Here is a 23,235-nt window from a genome sequence, read left to right on the forward strand (position 1 = left end):
TCATTCACCTGGATTTGAAGAAACAAACTAGTATTTGTCATACAGATATACGAGTATGTAAAAGCTTTAGGTTTTCAGGGAATGCTTGACAATAATTGCAGTATAAGAGTTGGGTGTAGGATTAAAATCATGCTTTTGATCAGTCTTTTCCATATGAATATTTTATGAGATAGGTGCATTTACTTTCAAGTCTCATTGTTTCTTATTCCCAGTGTTATCTTTCATAGAGACTGTTCTTATACAATCCTAAAATTCTGTTTGTTTTGGAATTAAATTGGGGCTCTGCCATTAGCTGTCTATGGGTGAGTTCTTTCTCTGAGTCTCAACTTTCTAGCCTATAAAATGGGAATACTGATATCAGTTGCTTAGAGTTTATGAAATTGATATTTATTCATTCCTGGATCGAGAATAAACACTAAGCATATAACACAAAGGCTAGTGTTCTCCCCGGTTTAGGAATCCATAGCAGATACTGAGGGTAGAGAGACATGTGTTATTGTTGGAAGGGTGAGACTCAGAATACATAGCAACCAGTTTCTGGCCAATCAGAATGGATGCTGACTGTGAACATTCTGGATACTCATCATGGTGCTTCCTCACTGAATATCCACCTGTATTGTCGGTATCAACAAATCTGTGTTTAACTTATGATGATTTGCAAAGAAACCCATTGTGTTTCCTAATTATAAATTATTGCCATCTCTTCTAATGATCAGGAAAGGACATTATCTTCATATGATGGGGTGAGCCTAAGCTTCATGCCTGGATTCCTGTCCCAAAGTTTTCCCTTTTCTGTCAGGGACTACAGGGGCTAAGCATTGCTGCCAGCATTTTAACAGCTCTTTGGGGGCTGTGCTTTCCCACTTTGCGCTCCATCCCTAAGCTGGAAACATGTCCTTAATTCCCTAGAGCAAATAAAAGTTGAATTTATGACTGAAAAAAACTCTGAGAGTCCCATGAAATTGGCTACTAGATATGGAAGGCCTGACTGGGCCCTGTACAAGGTTGCCTGTCTGGCCTAGACCCCCAACCCCCAACCCCAGAAGTGACTATCAGCACACCCAGATGTAGAATCCAGGTATCAAAGAGACTGAGGCCCTGGAAGAAGGAGGATTTCCTTGCTAGTTCCCATTTCTTAACTCAAGCTCTGCCTCTTTCCTTGACATTTGACATTGGGAAGTCCCCCTCTCACAGGGCAGACCATAACCCCCTTCCATAGGGAAGGGACAGCAATAATCACAGCTATCCGAAAGTCCAGTACAACAGCTTTCATGTAATCCTAGGAGGTTTCTTTCCTAGGGCGGGGGTGAGTTGGTGTAACTATATTGGGCATGTACAGATGTAGTCAACAGTCTTTGAGAAATTGTTTTGTGATCACCTCAGACCTGTTGGAATGCCTGTCATCAAAATGACAAGAGATAAAAAGTGTTGGTGAGAATGTGCAGAAAAGGGACCCTTGTATACTGTTGGTGGGAATGTAAATCGGTGCAACCACTATGGAAAACAGTATGGAGTTTCCTCAAAAAAACTGAAAATAGAACTACTATATGATCCAGCAATTCCACTGTGGGTATATATCCAAAGGAAATGAAATCACTATAAGAGATGCCTGCACTCCTATGTTCATTGCAACATTATTTACAATAGTCAAGGCACGGAAGCAACCTAAGTGTTCATTAACAGCTGAATAGATAAACTGCACTACATATATACAACGGAATATTATTCAGCCATGAAAAAGGAAATCCTGCCATTTATGACAACCTGGATGGACCTTGGGCATCATGCTGAGTGAAATAAGTCCGACAGAAAAAGACAAATGCTGTATGCTCTCACTTATATGTGGAATCTGGAAAGACTGAACTTACAGAAGCAGAGAACAGATTGGTAATTGCCTGAGGTGAGGGGTGAGGGGTGAAACGTGAGGGGTTGGGGTGGGGTGAGGGAAATGGGTGAAGGTGGTCAAAAGTTACAAACTTCCAGTTATAAGATAATCTAGTTGTGGGGATGTAATGTACAGCATGGTGATTGTAGTTAACAGTACTGTATTGTATATTTGAAAGTTGCTAAGAGATTAGTTCTTGAAAGTTCTCATAATGAGAAAAAAATTGTAATTGTGTGGTGATGGATGTTAACTAAACTTATTGTGGTGATCATTTTGTAATACCGGGGTGCCAAAAAAATGTACACATTTTAAGAGATGTTATCTATGTATTATTTTTCAAAGTTGAATTGAATTACAGTAGCAATGTGTAGTATGACGTTTGCTCAAAAGATGGCGTTAATCATTGTATTACAATTTTAATACAGTTTTTTCCTTTCTTAGAATGTGTATACTTTTTTTGTATGTACATATATTAAATCATTGTGTTATAAACCTTAAGCTACTACGATGCTATATATCAATTATATCTCAATAAAACTGGCAATTGGGGAAAAGGTTTTGTGTGGAGACTTTTTCTGCCAACATGCTAAGGTAGTACTCCCAAATTTAAGCTCAGTAATGCAAAAATTTTGTCATTACCAAAAGTCAATGAGTGGCCCTCTCTGCGATTATGAGCCAATAGGCAGTTTCTGTTTCGCTTTCAAGGGAATGCCACTCAAAACAATTCATAGCTTTTTTTTTACAGGAACTAAACATTTTGTTCAGGCCTCTTGGTTTACCTTAATTTCTTATTGATAATCCATTTACTCAATCCATTTGGACCAGATACATTTAATCTCAGGGGCATGATAAAGACGTGCCTTCTGTTGTGTGATGTCCTTCTTCCTTTCATTACCCCAATTCTCCTATAGACCTTCTGTGTGTGGTCAAACGTATTGTGATATTTTGTTAAGAGTTTCCTATCAATTTTTCCATAGATTTGTTAGTTTCTGCTTACCTGATCATTACTAATGATCACTTGCATTTTACCAGTAAAATAGTTACTTATACAGTTATTTTATAATATGTTCTATTTCGTTGATTCTAATACATATATCTTTCACATTTTCACATTTTTGAAATTTGGTGCATCTTGGCAGTTGCTGACGTTTTACAACTGTTATTGGTAACATGTTTGTCCTTATTCTTAGTATATAAAACAGTGGCGCATCTTCCAATAGCACTTGGATTTGATGAAATACCAGTTTACATTCTGTGATACTGGTGAAATCAATGCCATTTTAATTACACCTTGTCATATTTGTTTAGTTAAAAAATCAAATTATGAAGGTGTTTGAGAGATTATATAATCCAATAGAGATTATTATAGTAAACTCTAAAAATCTGCTATTTTGATGGTTGGAAGCAGAACCTTATAGAGGATAAAATAAAACCCCTCTGTGTAAATTTTGGGATGATCTCTTAAGCCATTGTACAGGGGGAGAAACAGAGAAGTATTTCTATATACTTCAATATTAATTCAGGCATTGGATACAATAACTGTCTTGGAAATAGCTATTTAGGGTTCCACGAACCATTTTGAAATTCATTAGCTAGCCATGAATTTGCCTCCTTTATATTGTGTATGACAAAGTGACCCTTATTTTTTAATTTCTCAAAAAGATAGTCTTGGAAACAGCTTTTGAGACTGATTTCTTGGGATTTCCCCACCCCTTCCTTTTTTCATTTCTGAAACCTAAGTAGCAGCATTGTACATAGTTACTTACAGACCTGTGGTGATTAGATTGTAAATTTACTTTGATACACACACATATGACTGTACGGAATCACTGTCCATTGTGATCTCCAAATGAAACAAAGAGGGGGGACGATCTGAGACTGACTGAGATAAATTTATCTCCGCTTTCAGAACACTGTGTGAACACCGTATAATTCATTTGGACAATTATAAGATGATACTCTTGTTTTAGGGGCCATTAGATTATTTCATGGCAACTGACTGCACATAATATATGGTAAAGATGGTTTGTCAGTTGATAGAATTTGAAGTACCATTTACATCACCAACTGAAATAAAATTAATTTTTTGCCAAGGTGATTCATAGCTTGACTTCTGTGATTTAGGGATTGATCTCTTGGCAAGTCTTTATGAAATAACACCACAGGGAATTTATATGCCTTCCTCAGGCTTTGCATTTATTTTGTTAACCTTCTCTGTGGGGTGTGAATAGTCTTATTCTGTACAACTACCAAAAACTGTACTTAGACTTTGTCATGACTTGAACTATGACTGTACTTTGTCATGAAAGACTTCCTCAGTTTCCAGAAACAATGGGCACCACAGATAGAGGCTGGCTTTCTTTGCACCCATGTTTCTATTACTGTCATTACTGCATTTGACTCTTTTACGAAACCCTTTTGGTCCCATCAACAATTTGTTCTAAGCTATCTATCTTAACTTCTAGCTTCGTCTGCAAATTTTGTGTGGTTAGCCTGAGACATACGCAGATAAATTGCCTAGGGTTCAGCTTTCTCAGAGTTGGAACTAAATATGCTGCAGTGTGCTGAACTGATGGATGCAGCTTTTCAGCAATATTGATGTTGCTACAGTTAGGTATAAATCTTTGGATGCCTTGGTTTGCATTTTCATATGTGCAGTTCTTGACCACTGGTTTTCAAATGGCTTCATCTCTCAGAAAACTGTTGTAAGTAGAAAGACAAGGAAAATTGTTGCTCCTCATCCACTGCTCCTCTGCCCACTGGAACGAAAAGAATCATGAGCATAGCCTTTTGCCAGATGTAAATAGTGGCAAGTCCCAATTCACAAACTGATTATATTCCCATGGCCTGTTGTAAAGTCAGTGGTTTTGAACTTGGAATGTGTTTTCTAATGGGGAAAAAACAATTCAAACAATAGATGAGCCTGTCGAAATTTCTTTAACCCATAATATTCCTGCAGCATAGTTTTATTTGTACCTTAAAACCTAACCTTCCCTCATGTTTCCTTGTGGGAAAATGTCCTTGGTTCTGCTTTGATATCTTAAGGAATATAAACATCTCATTCTTAACTTCAGTAGATAGCCACCTATTTCTACTTGTGTATCGTGGGGTAGTATATAGGCAGTGTTTTTTGATGGAAGCAATGGAAACTGGCTAAATGATTTAAGCAGAGAAGGAACTTATTGAGAGGATACTGGGTAGTTTCTGGAACTGCTAGAAGTTGAAAAAAGGGCAGGAGCAAACAGAGACTACACAGCCAGATTCACAGCCAAAGTCATATGATATGATTAGTTCTATGCATGAGGGACCTGATCGCTGAACACTGGACCATGCTGATTCACACTGATGACACCATTAGGTACCAGACACTTGTAACCAACTTGTCACCTCAGCTTTTACTGCCCCTGGACACTGGATATTGCTACCATTGCCCTCAGCCGCGATAATTTCCTCTTGCCCCTGCCTCTTTGTAGCTCCAGCTCTAGATTGAGGGTTGGCCAAGTCTAAGTCCTGTGCCCATTGCTTAGTTGCAAGGGAGTCTGGGAAAGTGAGTGTCCAGCTATTTTTGCCTGTGTGTCTAAAGATGTGGCTCTTGTCAATACTCACATGACAAAGAATTCCCCAGATATTGGAAGGGGGTGTAAATGCTGGATATTCTTCATCCTTCCTCCGCCTATAAGGACACATCTTCACTGTAAGTAACCACAGTACGGGTTCTGGTAGAGGGGGAATGGCCGTCATGTTTAAGTATCTGAGACTGTGGTTAATGATGTCTTTAACAACAAAGATGGCTGATCTTTCCTGTGCACAGGGGTTCAGGGACCCCTTTACCACGTATTAGGTGTGACTTGCTAGAGGTGTGACTCGATGATGTAGGCATATTTGACCTCTTACAGTATGTTCCTTACTATTTTAAGATAAAATGTATTAAATGGAATTTTAATAACTTGATTAATTAGGAGGAGCAGATTGAAGTTCATTCCCTTATTTATAGTATAAAATGAAATTTCATATTGTCACTGTCTTATATGGTTCAGTGATTTGTATATTAATCAATTTCTATTCTTTTTAAAATTTATTTTTTTTATAATAATGCACATAGCTTAAAAATTCCTTCCTGCTTATTTGCATTGTCATTTTCTACTTGTCAGAGGCAATTACTTCAATTAGCTCTTCTTCTAATGTTTACTTCCATGTAGCTAATTAATATGTTTATATTGATATTTCTTGATTTTTTTTTCAATTTTAGACATTAAACATTGAATTTCTATTAAGGAAGATAAGGGGTTCTCTCTCTTTTATTCCCCCTCATTTAAATACCTATCCGTCTTTCTCCAAGATAGTTATATCTTGATTTCTTTTTATGTAAACATTTTTCACAGTTGTGCTCTGAGTAAACTATGATCTTATTTTCTTTCTTGTACAGCGTATTAAAAAATTCTTTTTTGGGGGGGTCTCATATTCTGTTTATGTACTACTTGTTTATTCCCAAATTCTCAGATAAGGTCCAATACAATGGCTTGTCTGTCAGTTCTTTTATACGTATATATGTGTGTGATCTGTTCCCCAGAGCCCTCTGCCTGCTCTATTCTGAACTGTTTACTCTTGAAGCATTATGCATAGCTGTTGACCTGGAATTTTTCTTTACTATCATGCTGGGAATTCTTGACCTGTTTACTGGATGGCAGCTTTCTTGGTTTCTTCTCTGTCTGGAGGAAGCACATTGCCCAGTCGCTTCTTGAGAAAGAGTGTATGTGATGTAATTTTCTTGAGATCTGGCATGTGTAAAAATATAATTTCGTCTCTCCTTACATATAATTGATATAGAATTTAAAGTTGGAAATTATTTTCCCTGAGAGTTTTCTAGGATTTGTTCCATTATCTTCTGTTTCCAATTTTGTTATTGAGTTGTTGGATGCTTTTCTGATTCTGGGTACTTTATATATGACTTTTTAGGGTGAGACAGGAACGTGTAGAGTTTCTTTTTTTTTCTTCAATGCTCTAATGTTCATCATAATGTGCCTTGATGTGTAACTTTTTTTCATTCATTGTCCAGGTTTTTGCAGAGGGTGGTGAAGAATAATTTTCTTCCCACTATTCTCTGTATTCTCTCTTTTCTGACAACTTTCAGTTGTCAGATGCTGGAAGTTTTGTATTTTTTCCTCCAAATTACTATCATTGAAAAAATTCCTGGTCTCTCTCCTTGTAAGTTGTTGTTCCACACTTGGGAATGTTTACCTCTGTTATCTTTTTAATGCTTCTGTGGAGTTTTTATTTCTATGATCCTAATATTAATTTCTGGGAGCTCTTTCTTATTCTCATGATATTTCTGTTTTATAGCATCCTATTCTTTTTTGTTTTATGGATACAATATCTTTTACACCCTTGGACTTATTAATAATGTATATATGAAGTTTTTTCCTGCTCCCAGCATTGACTCTGTTTTCTCCTAAAGTTTCTGTCTGTCATACTAGACTCTTCATCACATTTCTGGTGATCATATGCTGTCCCTTTTTATTTATGTGAAGGCACTGAAAATTGATTGGAAGCTCTCCGCATGACCAAGTTGATAAACTCTCTTGTCAACTGGTGGCCTTAACATAGGATGACTTTCTATTTTCAGAAGCTTCTTTTCTCCCTAGTTTTGGTAACTGTAGATCTCTTTTCTTCGGCTGGTTAGTGTCTCCAAAAAAAGTCTTCCAATCTCCTAGCTGGCCCGTTCTCTACAACCCCAGTAAAGGAAGGGGCTGTGGATCTGTCCAGTCAAAGTGTACCCTTTCCCTCCGTCCTCTCTCTGCACGGTCACATCTATCCAGTCACCATCTTACTGTTCTGAGTCCAGACCTTCTCCGGTTTAACCTTTGCAAAGAGAAAGCCTCAGGTGGAAGAAGAGATAATTGACGAGCTTCATGGCTTAGGAAGGATCTGGAGGTTTACTCCTTATAATATCTTGAAAGTAGTCCTCCAGTTTTCAATGCCACCTTTACACTGTCCCCTCCTTCCAACCCCCACTTTAGATGTAACTGTGCCTTAACTTGCACTGTCCCAAGTCCTATGCCCTATATTGGCTTGCTTCTTCCTGACAGTCTTTCTCTTGGCATTGAACGTTTTTCTGTCCCTCCTTTGAAAATTCACTCATCGGACCATCTGTTTTCCATTTTCCAAAGAGTTTTTCTATTAATTTTCTCCTCTTCCATTCTCTTTCTTCTTGTGAGTTTATCTCTGCCTCTTGCTTAGTGTCATTTAGTGGAGTTTTGGAGGGAATGGAGTTAAGCACATGATTGCAACCTACCACATACAACTGCAAATCCCTATCAATGAACTTTTGGGGTTTGGTCTTTCAATTTGGGTATATGGTTGTCTGGTCCATTAAAGGAGAGTTAATTTGGTTATTCTAGGATGGATTCCATTTCCTATACTTTTCAGGTTCATTCACAGATTGTTACTCTTATCAGGGATATCAGCCTATAATTTTCTTTTTGTAATGTCTTTGTCTGGCTTTGGAATCAGGGTGATAGTGGCCTTGTAAAATGTGCTTAGAAGCCTTCCTCCTCTTGGATTTTTTGGATAGTTTAGGAAGAATAGGTGTTAATTCTTCAAGTTTTGGCAAAATTAGCCTGTGAAGCCATCTGGTCCAGGATTTTTGTTTGTAGAGAATTTTTGATTCCTGGGTCGATTTCGTCAGTAGTAATTGATCTGTTGAGATTTTCTGTTTCTTCTTGATTCAGTCTTGGAAAATTAACCATTTCTTCTAGACTGTCCAATTTGTTGACATATAATTGTTCATAGCATTTTCTTATAATACCTTGTATTTCTGTGTTGTCTATTGTCACTTCTCCTTCATTTCTGATTTTATTTGGGTCCTTTCTTTTTTTCTTGGTGAGTCTGGTTAAAGGTTTACCTATTTTGTTTATCTTTTCAAAACATGAGCTCTTGCCTTCATCGATCTTTTGTATTTTTTTTAGACTCTATTTTGTTTATTTTTCTTCTAATCTTTATTATTTCTTCCCTTCAACTCACTTTGGGCTTTGCTTGCTGTTCTTTCGGTTCCCCTAGGTGTAAAGTTAGAGTGTGTATTTAAGATTTTTCTTGTTTTTTGAGGAAGGCCTCTATTGCTATGAATTTCCCTCCTAGGACTACTTTTGCTATATCCCACAGATTTTGGGTTGTTGTGTTCCCATTTTCATTTGTCTCCAGGTATCTTTTGATTTCTTCCTTGATCTCATTGTTAACACATTCATTGTTTACTAGCATGTTACTTAGCCTCCAGGTGTTTGTGTGTTTTTCAGTTTTTTCCTTGTAATTGATTTCTAGTTTCATACCATTGTGGTTGGAGAAGATGCTTGATATGATTTCAGTCTTCTTAAATTTGTTGAGGCCTGTTTTGTGACCTAATATGTGGTCTATCTCAGAAATGTTCTATGTACCGGTATGTGCACTTAAAAATGGCTATTCTGCTGCTTTGGGATGAAATGCTCTAAAATGTCAATTCAACCCATCTAGTCTAATGATTATTTAAGGCTGCTGTTTCCTTGTTGATTTTCTGTCTGGAAGATCTATCTATTGATGTCAGTGGGGTGTTCAGTTTTCCTGCTACTATGACTGTATTACTTTCGACCTCTCCCTTTATGTTTGTGAATATTTGTTTTATATATTTTGGTGCTCCTGTATTAGGTGCATGAATGTTTATAAGGGTTATATCCTCTTGTTGGATTGATTCTAGTGGATTGATCCTTTTATCATTGGGAAATGTACTTCTTTGTATCTTATTATGGCTATTCTTTTAAAGTTTATTTTGTCTGATATAAGTATTGCTACCACAGATTTTTTTTTTCATTTCTATTTGCATGAAATGTATATCTTTTTCCATCCATTTGAGTCTGTTTGTGTCTTTTGATCTGAAATGCGTCTCTTGTAGGCATCATATGTATGGGTTTTGTTTTCTTATCCATTCAGCTACTCTATGTGTTTTGATTGGTGCAATTACTCTATTAACATTTAAAGTAATTATTGATAGACATGTCATTTTATTATTTATATTTATGGTCCCCCCCCCCTTCTTCTTAAAGAAGGCCCTTTAACATTTTTTGTAATACTGGTTTGGTGATGAACTCCTTTAGCTTTTTCTTGTTTGGGAAGCTCTTTATCTGTCCTTCAATTTTAAATGATAGTGTTGCTGGGTGGAGTAATCTCTGTTGTACCGTGTTTCCCTGAAAATAAGACCTAACTGGAAAAATGTCCTAGCGTGATTTTTCAGGATTACATCCCATGAACATATGCTGCAATGTGTCTTTTGGAGCAAAAATTAATATAAGACTGGGTCTTATTTTCGGGGAAACACGGTGGGTCCTTGCTTTTCATCACTTTGACTATTTCATGCCAATCCTTTCTAGCCTGCAAAGTTTCTGTTGAGAAATCAGCTGACAGTTTATGGGAGCTCCTTTTCAGGTAACTAACTGCCTTTCTCTTGATGCTTTTAAGATTTTTTTCTTTGTGTTTAACCTTTGGCATTTTAATTATGATGTGTCTTGGTGTCAGATTATTTTGGTTCATCTTGTTGGGGATTCACTGCACTTCCTGGACTTGTATATTCATTTCCTTTCCCAGATTAGGGAAATTTTCAGTCATTATTTCTTCAAATAGCTTCTCAATCCTTTGCTTTCTCTCTTGTTTGGTACCCTATGATGCAAGTGTTGGTATGTTTTATGTTGTCCCTGAGGCTCCTTATAATATCTTCATGTTTTTTAAAATCTTCTTGTTTTCCCTGTTGTTCCAATTGAGTGTTTTCTGCTACTTTGTTTTCCAAATCATTAATTTGATCCTCTGCTTCATCTAATCTGCTGCTGTATTCTTCATTTCAGTTATTATATCTTCATTTTTGACTGGTTATTTTTTATCATTTCGATGTCCTTTTTATGCTTGCTATCTCTTTGTTGAAGCTTTCATTAAGTTCCTTGAGCATCCTTTTAACCAGTGTTTTGAAATCTGTATCTGGTAAATTGCTTGCCTCCATTTCATTTAGTTCTTTGTCAGGAGTTTTGTTCTATTTTTTCATTTGGGACATGTTTCATTGTCTCCTCATTTTGGCTGTCTCTTTGTGTGTGTTTCTATTTATTAGGTAGATGTGATACATCTCTCAGTCTCGGCAGTGTGTCCTTATGTAGTCGGTGTCCTGTGGGGCCCAGTGGTGAAATCTCCCTGGTCTCCTGAGCCAGTGTTCCAGGATTGTCCCTTGTATGGGTTGTGTGTGCCCTCCTGTTGTAGTTGATCCTTGATTGATGTTGGCATGTTAGTGGGTGGGATTTAACCACAGGCTGACTTGCTGTGAGGATTCTCACGACCACAGTGTAAGAGCTGACGTACGGGGATATACCTCACAGTGCAGGATTCACCCTTGTGGGCTCTGGTGCCTGCTGAGATTACACTTTGGGTATGCTGCTTGTGGGGCTAATCTAATGGTGCCCTGTTGTGGTCTGAAGCTGGCTACTAGGTGTGCGGGTTCTGGGGCCCCTCTTTGGAGGGGCTTCCATGTAGCAAAAATCAGCCACTGCCTCTGACTGGCCTGGGGCTACCTGATAGGCTCTATAAAGCTACCCGTGGTTGGTTGCTGCCTGTACTGGACCTGGAGGAATGTGGCAGAGGCCACGCTGGGAACTGAGTCTGCCTGCCACCAGTACTGGGCCTGGGGCAGCTTAGCAAAAGGCCCAGGGCACTTCAAGCCCTGCCACCACCTACTGGCTGCACATAAGGCTCAGCCACTGAAAGAGCCTTGTATGGTACATGAGTTTGGTGAGGTGGAGTCTCAGGGAGTCATCCAGGTGGGGCTTGTGTTCACCAGGTTAATGCAGACTCAGATTTGGCTGTGTGTGGGAAGGGCCCAACAGAGGAAAGATGGTGCCTGCCTGCCAGGTACACAAAAGGAGAGCTGAACACAGGGACAGTGGTGGTTATTTCCTCTAGCCCTTGCCATGATGCCACACAATTCATTCTTTTCCTGTATGCCTCTGATCCCTCCTGAGCTACAGTCCATCTCTCCGCTGGAGCCCTGGGTGAGTGCCTGGGAGCAAGAGAGTCTGTGCATGGGCCCTTTAAGAGGACATCTGGGTTTCCAGCAGCCTTCCCCTCTCAACTGGATGGACAGAATCCCCACAGATTTTTCACAGCCAGATGTGGAAGCTTCTAACCTGGCATTAACCTGGCACTAGTGCTTGGCTTGTTTAGCCCATTTTGGGGCTGGGACTCCTCATTACTCAGGGGGGACCTCTGCAGCTGAGCTATTTCTCCTGATTTTCAACTTTTACACGATTTTCAACTGCGACAACTGTTTCATATCTCTGCCCCTCCTACCAGTCTCGATGTGGCTTCTTTTGTATATCCTTAGTTTTAGGATTTCTGCTCAGCTAGACTTTAGATGGTTCTCCGGGTTGATTGTTCTATAATTTAGTTGTAATTTTATGTCGCATCCAGTGAGGATGCAAGCACAGTGTTTACCTGTTTTGCCATCTTGATGGGAACCTTTGGTGTCACCCTTGATTTGAGTATGTAATGGGAAAGAGGGTCTGTTATGTCTAAGGTATAAATTCTAAGTCCGACCTCTAACCCATTTACAAGAATGACATTGTTGGAAAAAACAATTTCCAACAGTATAAAGAAATGACTTTGATTGCTTGGGGTTTTCCTACTAGTTTGACTTGAGTTGTGTATAAGCTGGGAAAACATTCTTTTCTAAGAATTATTCTATCCAGTGGTCCCAGTTGTATTCTGCGGGATACCGAGTTTTCACAAGTCATTGCTAGATTCTGTAGAAGAATGTTGGACTATGACATCCTTCTCAATTCCTAGGATAAAATCACTCAAGAATATCTCTTGCAAAATACAGGTTTTATAATATGTAAAAGGCTTACATTATTGAACATGTAAACACCACAGCAGAGTCTTTCAATTTCAGAGTCTTTCCTTAAATTTTATTATTAGGTGCAAAAGCAATTGTGGTTTAAAAGGTTGAAAATAATTGCAAAAACCACAATTACTTTTGCACAACCTAATAGTAGTCCAATTTTAACAGTAACAACTGATTTTTAAAAATAATGTTTAATATATCAAGGTACGTTAAGAATTATTATAAATTACCATGGGCATTATTCAACCATTTTAAAGCAAAGGAAAGCCACTCCAAATTTTAAAGGGTTTGTGTCCTGTAGGGTTTGAATTAATTATAGGAGAACCTGATCTGATTCCCAATCTAGAGTTTACAGAATCTTTTTTTTTTTTTTAAATAATGTTTACCTTCACATGGTAGAATTAATATTTTTTGTTTCAGACACCTCGTGTTCTTTGTTGATAAATGAAGATTGAGAGTATGTAGAGGTTCTGAGAGGAAACATTTCTATTTGAAGATTCCTGTTTTCATCACGATAGGTAAAGAATGCCAGGCATCTGTTTTTGTGCTAAAGCTTACTAGAAGTGTTGCTGCCTCTGAGCAACAAGGAGGAAGCACTTCTGTCCTTAAAACCCAAAATAGATGCTCTTTCTCATTATCATAACTCAAAAGATCATCTTTTTTAATGAGTTGGCTACATCCCTTTTGGTTTTCACAGATTTAACGATCACATTTTTAATTCAGAGCTTGGAGAAAAATAGCTCTGGGAATATAGATAATGGAAATTTTACTGAAAGCTAAAACAACAGCAACAACCTTTTTCTTTCTGCAAGTGTTTTAGCTTCTTCTTTGTTTTATTTTTCACGTATTATTTTTGATGATTCTTAAAGGGATTCACCTTTCTTATTTTAACATATTTAACATTTACACATTTCTACCTGTATTTTAACTTCACAAGATCATCACCAGGGGAGAAAAAAATTATTTGCAAGAAGAATCGGATGTGTCAAGATTTAGGTATGCTGTATATAGTCTAACTTGCTTTAGACAGCTCTGCAATGTACTGTGTATTAATGTCTTGGCAGTTGGAAGGAGAGAAGTTGCTTCTTTGCTGATTTTAGAAAGTTCTGCCTGTGTTTTGGACAGTGAAGCAAGGGAAAATCAAAGTTAAGAAAGTAGACACACAATGGGATTTATAGATGATGTAGAACAGAATTGTACACCTGAAATCTATGTAATTTCACTAACAATTGTCACCCCAATAAATTTTAAAAAAAGAAAGTAAAAGCAATTTAAGGGAAATAATGTATATGAAAGTCACTTGTAAACTGTTAAATAACATAAAGATGTTAGTTGCTATTATTGCAAGGGTTTAACTTAAAGTAAGAAAAAAGATCCACAAAGATTCAGTAAAGAAAAGTGGGAAAAAGAAAAAAGAAAAAACTTGGATGAGAAAAAGTTAAGGAAGAAACAAAGTGGGAATGTCATAATTAGAGAGCTTTGCATTCTAGTTTTTTTTAATTTGAAAATGCATAAGTACTTGTACTGACTGTTTAAGTAGTTACATTTAAAACATATTAACCAAAAGGAAAGTTCTGTTGAAAATAATTTGGAAAGAAAATACTATCATATGAGGTGTTGAGAGTTGGATAGAAACCACTTGGCAGATGACTCTCTCTGCTCTAAATAAAGATCTGTGTGTCATAGCAGGTTCTGTACCATTTCGACTTAATTAAGGTTTAATTTACATTTGTTGATATCATCTGATCCTTTCATTTTGTTTTCGTTGATCCCTTTGCAAGTTAGGTAGAGTTAATCCATTTTACCGATGAGGTATGGAAGGGTAATTGACTTGCCCTTATGGTATGGAAGGTATGGAAGGTATGGAAGGATAATTGACAGACACTTATCCAGTGACAAAGCCCTCCATTCTCCAGTTTTTGAGTTTATTTCCACATTTCCACAGATACTACACATTAGAGCAATTGATCTGTTGTGTTTGTGGATATGCAGCTTATTGGATTTTTCTAAAAGAAGTTCTTGTTAAATAACAGTGATCATTAACAAATAACATCTCCAGGACATGTTTTAGGCTTGGCTGTATTGGTACTAAATGACTTCCAATGAGTCCTACTTAAGGATTAGTATTTGAATTTCTGAGAACCGAGGAATAAAGAAAAAGGACATTTCAGCTGCCCAGGTATGGGTTCAGAGTCTGTGCAGTGTGCCTGTCAGACCTTATCTGGAGCTTGGAATTTTAAGTTCAGTTCTCTTATACTTTTTAAGTTTTATTTGGTTTCCAAAATCATAGCTGACTTGAAGAAGGGAAAAGGTTGGTACTCTGACAGCAATGAGACTTGACTTTTGAGGACAAAGTAGGGAAGATAACCAAACTATTAAAGGCAGACAAAATATCTCCCAAAGCATAGCAGTCAGTGGCCTTCGAGTAGAGGAGCAAACAGGACTCTGTACCTTGGAAGGTTGTCTTGCCTTTATAAGGTGGTGTAGTCAGGTTACCAGCAACATATGCCTAATGCCAGTCTCATACCCTGTCCCTCTTTTCCATTGATTTGTCGTCCACTCAGATCCTGACTCTGTAGACCTGTATCTGTATCTTGGACCTCACCTTTGACTTTACAAAGTGTACTTATATCTGTGCTTTCCTTGGTGTTTGAACTTCAGCAATCTCTTTGTTTTTGATTCTCAGAGTGTCCCGTTGCTTTCATAGTCTGTTGTCAGTTGGCCTCAGGTTAGTAAAAACTCAGTTTTTGCCTGGTATCCACTGGGCCAGCTCCTTTTCCTTAGATTCAGTGGTCTCATGTTCCAATAGAGCAAGATCATTGAGATTCATATTGATGATCCATGTCACCAAAGATAAATCATATTCTGGATTCTCTGTGATTCTCTCTATCTTTTAGAAAAAAAGTTAATCCAGTATGATTGGAAGTATACTTACTTTATTACCTAGATGGGTAGTCCTTCAACTATTAAAATCTTGATCATTTTCAATACCTTCTTACTCCTGGAGGTTCTTAAAAAGAGATTATACAACATAACTAACTACAGAATGATTCAGAGAATTGCAATTTAATGTTACAGAAAATACTGTTTTTGAAGAACATAACCTACTTTTTTAGTAGCTTGCACAGGTTTCATTTCAAAAGTTGCATTAAACAAAGCCTTTAAAGAAAACATTTTGTTTACAAACTTGTCCTTTAGGTCAATAGCAGCCAATACTTAAGGAGAGATATTAATGATATAAAATAGCTGGAAAGGGAGATAGTAGAACAAGTGGTTGTTGACATGAAATGTTTATTTTGAGAGAATTCTTGGCATTTTTGCCCCACATCAGCATAATGAGAATTTGTAGGAGAGGAGGGAAGCATTAATGTATCTGTTCAGGATTAATGGCCTTGTAGAGTGTGTGTTACTGAATATATTACGGATAGTATCGTAAACACAGTAATTAAAAAGTTGCACACTACACACTTTGTGGGTTGGCATAAATATTCCTTTTCTTCCCTTGATGGCGTGCATTCAAGTGAACAGTGTATTGTTTATTTTGGTCCCTTAGCATTTTTAATCACGAATAGCAAGAAGGATAGCAGCCTCAAAGAGTTATTTTCTTCTCAAGATCTTGCTGATCAGAAGCGCAGAAACTTTGGGTGTTTTCCAGACCAAGTTGGTTTTTAACAGTTCAGAAAAATGTCACATAATACATACTAAGTACAAACAAACCACCACTATTCCTCACTTTTGGAAACTTGGTCATTAATTTCCAGATAGCACCGCTGTGTGATGTGTAAATGTGTTCAATATGATCAGTGATCCCTCAGAACGCTAGTGTTATAAAAGAAATGAAATGATGAATAATATAAATATATATTAGGACAAAATCATAGACCCGTAACTGAGTGAATGTTCAGAATTTTCAAGGCAGTGAGACTTGATTATCTCATCACCGTCTATTGCCCCAGTGGGTTGAACCTGAGCAGGTTGCTATGTGCGTAAGCGTCTGGGAGGAGAAGCACCTTGCTGTTAGAGTAATGATGTCCTGTCTTCACACAGAAGGACAACAAAGAAGGCAGACGGATGTCAGATGGGCAATTTCTATTTCTTTGTATGCTCAAAACGTTCGCACTTACCTATTTTCTCATTTAAAAGGCATCTTGCTCTTTATAATTTTATTATTTCTGAATCCTCTTAACACACACTATTTATTTATGAGTTCATAAAGATTTTCTTCTGTGAAGAGGAAAGGAAGTGCAGTTGAATGCGATTTGTAGCTTGGCTTTGAGTCAATTAGGGTGGGAAAGGAAGGAATTGAAAGACTATTTCTGTTCTCCCTAGTTAATTGGCCTCCTTCTTAGTTGTGGGAACTCTTCACTTATACATCGGTTTATGGATTTATCCCATATTTATTGACTGCTTGCTCTGTAAGCTGTGCCCTGTGGATAGAAAGATGAACGGCCCAGTCTGCAGGCCTCTGATGGCTGTGAAACCATCTCAGTCCTGACTGACTTCAAGGATGATAATGTGTTTATCTAAAATGCTAAAATATTGTCATCTTCCAAAGATAGCCTGGAGATGTCCATGTTAACCCAACAGACCAATTGTGGAGTAGCCTCAGAGTTTTTAGGTCAGAAAGGCTGCCTGGAGAACATGAAAGCTGCTTTGCGTTTTCATTGCATTCAATTTTCTAATAATCCTTGCTACTTTGGGCATTATCGGAGTGCTTTCCAAGAACCAAGTCACTCTTACTTGCTTCTGAATTTGCTAGACCTTGTGGTTGAAGAGTGGGCAGGAGACTGCAGTGGGACGCCACCTCTGCATTAACGCTAGAAAGTCTCAGGAGCGAGGGCCCCTGCCAACTCCACTCTCCTCTCCTTGACTTTACTTCCAAACGTGTGCCTCTTCATTTTTGTTAGGCTGGTTATACTTAGGAGGGAGCTTTGAACTAAAGATCTTAAGAAGCCTTAGGAGATAGTGAGTGGTAGTTTTCACTTAATGAAACTATATGTTACCATTGGAAAGACTGGCACCCTAAACCTAGCATCATTTTAGGAAAAGCATTCTTCTGGATCTTTTGTTTATATAGAATTTTTTGATACTATCAAGTTCTACTGTGGGCGTACTTGCCCCACAAATAACCCCTTTCCACCTGGTGCACACTGGCATGCATGTTTATTTGCCTTAAAATGGAGTTGGACTACTTTAATTTTGGAGGGTAGCATGCCAGAAGCCAAGATCTTCAAGATTTATGTCCTCAAAACCGTTTACATGTGAGCTTATTCTCAGCAAAGAGCCTTGCCAACTGTTTTATCTCCAATACTGATGTTATTTGGTCTTTTGCGTCCAACATCCCAATGCTGTTACGTACAAACTTGCTATCACCATATTTCTTTACTTTTCTAACCCTGATATTCTCCTAATATCAGAGGATTGTGGAGTCACCTTTCTCTTCAAGGTCACCCCTTTATCTGTAACCCTGAGCCTTTTTCCCATCTCCTTTTAGATCTTATTCCATCCTTCCATCCTCCCTCTTGTACTTCCAGTCTTTCTCTCTCTACTGATTCCCTCAGCTTATCAATATGGACTTCTATTAGCACATATCCGTTCCAACGACTGTTCATTCTCCTTCCTCTTTTTTTCCGCTTGCTCTGTTTTATCTGCCTCCACCGCTTCACTGAAACTGCCTTCACTCAGAGTAGCCTGGAACTTCTTAAGTCTCAAATCCAAAGGTATATTTTTCATTTCTTACTTTATTCATCTCATTGTATCCCATGGTACCTCTCTGCCTTTCTTCTGTGGTCTTTTTCAAAAGATCTTTTTCTCTGCCCATTCTATCATTGTTCATGTTTTCTAGGGTTCCGCTTTTAGCACTAATCCTCTAATCTTCTCATTTTATCCCAGTTCCTTCAGTGATACCACCCACTAACAATTTCTGCCACTCGCTGTGTAACGGTCACTTATATGCCTTTACGTTTTGCTCAAGCTTCTTCCCCAAGCTTCACACTCAAGGATATCTGGGTATCCCTATCTAAATCTTCTACACCTCAATTTCTAATGCCCCAAACTAATGCCCTGTCTTATTAAGTGTCTTCATTCTCTTGTATTCTCTACCTCAGTTGTCACTCCCATCCACCCACATGGAGTCAATCACCAAGTTGTTCTGTGTTTGGTGTCTGGATGTTTCCCAAGTACTGATTCTTCTCTCCTTTCCCTCCCCCCACCTACTTCCACTGCCCTAATCCGCCCCCCCCCACCTCTCGTTCTGCTATCCAACAACCTAACTGGTCTCCTCCCCTCCACTCTGCCCACTTTGAATCTGTCCTAAAAGAGTGACACTTCTGAAACCTAGACCTGACCCATCCGTGGCTGTCTGTAATCAGGATATAGTCAGAGCTCTTGGATGGTGCACAAGGTTATGCTCTGCTCCAGGCTTCTTTCCTGGCCTCCCCCTCGGGGGTCCACAGCCCTGAACTGTATGTGCTGTTTCTTACCTCAACCTTGCCGTAGTCTTGTGTGCCATTCCCAGCTTGGCTATGTCCTACCCAGCCCGAGGGCATGCCACACATCCCATTTTCTTGGAAGCCTCCCCCGACCTCTCCATTTCCAGGTTAGGTGCCCCTGCTTGCCATGAATCTGAGTCATGGCACCCATCCTACTGCCCTGCCGGCTTCATTGTGTGTGTCTCTTGCGCCCACTAGACTTCACTTTCCTTAAAGACAGAGACTGTGTCTTATTCCTCGGGACCCCCAGTGTCTAGCACAGTGCTTAGCGTGGAGTAGGTGTTCAGCATGTGGTTTTTCAATGAGAAATTAGTAATGATGGTAACTCAATTTGGCGTTTACAAAAATGGGCAAAAGTACTCTATGCACAGTGGTGACCTCTGGGAGGGGGCATAAAGGGAGCTTCCGGGTGCTGATTATGTTCTGGGTTTTGATCTGGTGTGTGTTTAGTTTAGGGAAAGTCGTGGGGCTGTCCACTTGAGGTATGTATACTTTTCTATATTTATGTTAGGCTTCAACAAAAAATGTTTAAAATTTAGTTGGATGTCTTATTTACCCGATAACAGAAAACGTATTTTTCCATTTAAGCTTTTGAAGTTTTTCAGGATATTAGTTCAGATGTTACAACAAAGAACCAGGCTAGTGCTGTTCCTTGACATTAAGGAAGAGTGAGATGAAAGAGCATCAACGAAATATGGCTGGGATTGCCTGGTCTTCTACAGAGGGCCAGCGAGGCCAGCCCTGATGGATAGACTTTCAGTGACCTGCACTTCTGTCCCACTCATTATAGGGGCCACATGCTAATCATCAGCGAGCTCTGTGCCTGCCTGCAGTGACAGGAAGACTTCATCTCCTTTGTGACTATGAATAATTCATACATGTAGTTATCTGGAAATTTGTGGTCATCATTAGCATTTTAATGAAAAAAATGCAGTCATTATTCTAAATCTCTGTTTTGCTTCTGCTTTTTTATTTCCTCCCCCCACCACAGCTAACCATCTCATTCTTTCCTGAGTGCTTGGAAACTGCTGAGGACCTTGCTAATGTGCTGACTGGTCGCTATGGGCAGACGGTACCCAGAGGCTCACTGTCGTCCAGGCAGCTCGTGTACGTATGTGATTGGTCTCTCTCTCTCTTTTTCCCCTTTAATTTTCACTGTAGAATATGGTGGAGTACTGAACTGCTGTAGGGTTATAAGAGTTAACTGACAGTGTTTAGAAATGCTGGAGAAGAAATCGCTCTAGGTTAAGTTTTTCATATCGAATGATGAGAAATCTTATCTAAATTAGGATTTTTATAATCCAGTGGCCCTGTAAAACTAGCAGTATATGTCAGTAATCTCCCTTTTTTGTTTCAGGGCATCCAGTCATGTACAGTGTTTTTTTTGCCCCTCAGCTTTCCTTTTTCATCACAATACATAAAATTCGAAAGAATAGCAATGCCATAAATTAAAAATATTTTCTACTGATTGTGTTAATTCTTTTGAAATAAAAAAATGCATGGAGCTAGAAGAGAGGTCCTCTGAGTATGTCAGTGTTGAATAAGTGTTAGGGAGAGAATCTTAGCTCTTAACATTGTCCAAAGGAAGAAATTCTTGATTCCCTCAATGATGACTATCAATGTCTCACAGCACTTAAGTGTTTCCAGTAATCTCTTATGGGAATCGCAGTCTTTTCCTGTTTGTTACTACCCCTGATGAACTTAGGGGGAAAATGATTATTGTCCATTTAATGATGTCTCTTCTATAGAGGAGAGTTTGTCTCATACTTATTTTTTGCTCCTCTTAGCCTATCAGCCTTAAACCAGCTGTTTATTATTTGTTTTTGTTGCTTCCCTGTGGCCCCGTAGAATTTTGGCTTCAAATCTGGTGGGGCGTGTTTGAGGTAATTCCCCAGTGTGCCCTTGCTCCCGTATTCTGTGCATAGTTATGCTTGTTTGTAGTCACCTTTAAAGCCCCTTTCCTTGTACAGTTCAGTTTTTTCTTCCTAGGAAAGTTAGAACCACCCTCAAGCTCACACCAAGACAATTGCTTCTAACATAAGCCAGATGGTTAAGAGCAGCAGTGGAAAGGGGGCTGACAACAGTGTGGATTCAGACCAACGCTGGCAGGGGTGGGATAGATGGCTTTCACACATAGACTTTCGTAACCTCTAAGGCAGGGCTGTCCAAACTTTTTTCAACGTTTTTCACCAAGGGCCATATGTGGTAAAATACACAAACAGCCGGGCCACTCACTCGAGGTGAAATATGTATTGCCTCACCTGATTTATTTAAGTAAACTAAATATATTTTTGGAATTTGCTGCGGGCCAATAAAAAATGGATCATGGGCCGCAGTTGGACCGCAGGCCACAGTTTGGACACCCCTGCTCTAAGGGAATTCCTATGTTACTCTAAAATGAGCAATTTTCATAGTGAAAATTTCCACTATGAAAGTGACTTTCACTATGAGAGTGGAACTGTGAAACTATGAAAATTTTTTCATAGTGAAAAAAGTTTACCTTTATACTGTAGAATAGAGGTTGACAAACTATATCCATGAACCAAATCCAGCCCAGGCCTGTTTTTATAGGCGCTAACAATGGCTTTTATCGTTTTAAATGGTTGCATTTTAAATGGTTATATAAATACCTACGTAATCTCTGTTTTTTCTCTTGCTCCTCAGAGCCTAAAATATCTATGATCTAGCCTATTAAAAATTTTTTTTGCCTACCCTGCCATAGAAGAAAGTTGGAAGCCACGTATTATGATTGAACGATATGAAATTGTTACTATTTGACCTGTTCTGTCTACCAAAATGCTTATTTCATATGGTTCAATCTAGTATATTTTAAGGAAATTCTTTCAAGTGGTCAAAATTCTAAAATTTGTGCTCTTGGAGTGGAAGATGTAAATTTTCTTGGAAAATTCTCAAATGTGGATATCCTCATTTTTCATCATTTTGGTGAATGATCCATCGTACCTCTCCTCTCCAGAGCTTTCCAGAGGGCTCCAAGCTGCAAAGTCTTGCGCTGTCAAATAGTTGAAAGGAAGCTTTCTTTTTCACTTGACTTATTTCTTACCAAGAACTCTCTAGGAGAACACTGTCTTCTTATCTTACCCTTGCTGGGTGCCAGGAACTCGCTAGCCATCCCCAGAGTAGAGACGGCTGTGATTGCTACCTCAGGCCTCTGCTGAGTGTATCACTTGTGATTTTTTTTCTGGTGGGAAGGAGGGTGAGTGGCTGCCTTTTCCATGGGGTGCACAGGATGGTTCCTTGGCCTGCAGTGTGTGTGTATAACATGTTGCTTGAAATGTCTTTTCCTGGAACTAGAATGTGATTCTCACCCTTTTGTACTTTCCATTTCATTTTTCCCCCCAGTAGTGTTGATCCCTTAGTCCAGTGCATTAAAACCACCGTTTATTTTATGTGGTATGTTTTCCATTCTCCCCTTCTCCCATTTGTACCTCCCTTCTCCAGACTATTAAATAAGTTTGGCTTGTTGAAACCTCCAGCTGACCTTGTTTAGTGGCCACTCAGTGGCTTAGCTGCTCAGTGTCCTGTCACTTAAGACAAGAAGTCTAAGATGACTTGGGGCCTGTGGGCTAGGCCTGGCTCTCAACAGGGCCACACCGTTCCTTGGAGAAGAGAATCTATTTCAGTTGGAAACAATTCTCTGGAGTGTATAATTTTGTCATTAAGTGTGGTCAGACCTATCAGTCAGGAGTTGGTAGTACATACTGCTGTGTTCTGAATTGTTTGAGGCTCACATGGCAACTCAGAGTTTCGATTTTCTTTCCTTCGGTTTTGGGATCGTTGTTCTGCCTTTCAAGGCTATCTTCTTTCAGGATAGGGTGCTGTTCTTTGGTGGAATGTGGAATGGCATCCATTGATCACCAAAATAAGAAGTCAAGAGCTAGAGCTGACCTCTCCCGACTTTTCATACAGATATTTGTGCTTGTGTTAGGACTAGAGTTAAA

The 23,235-nt window shown here is 38.8% G+C and overlaps 1 protein-coding gene across 12 annotated transcripts in view; it reads left to right on the forward strand.

Moving 5' to 3' along the window:
- Positions 1 to 23,235, forward strand: part of APBB2 (amyloid beta precursor protein binding family B member 2) — a 335,703-nt gene that overhangs the window by 109,536 nt on the left and 202,932 nt on the right. For 11 of the 12 annotated variants that reach the window (XM_081059386.1, XM_081059391.1, XM_081059395.1 and 8 more), the window contains one exon: positions 20,268 to 20,383. The gene's annotated coding sequence lies outside the window, so the exon portion shown is untranslated. Of the gene's footprint in view, positions 1 to 20,267; positions 20,384 to 23,235 lie in introns of those variants that run through there. The other variant, XM_081059397.1, reaches the window with a different exon arrangement.

This window comes from Rhinolophus hipposideros, assembly GCF_964194185.1.
Source record: "Rhinolophus hipposideros genome assembly, chromosome: 1".
NCBI lineage: Eukaryota > Metazoa > Chordata > Mammalia > Chiroptera > Rhinolophidae > Rhinolophus > Rhinolophus hipposideros.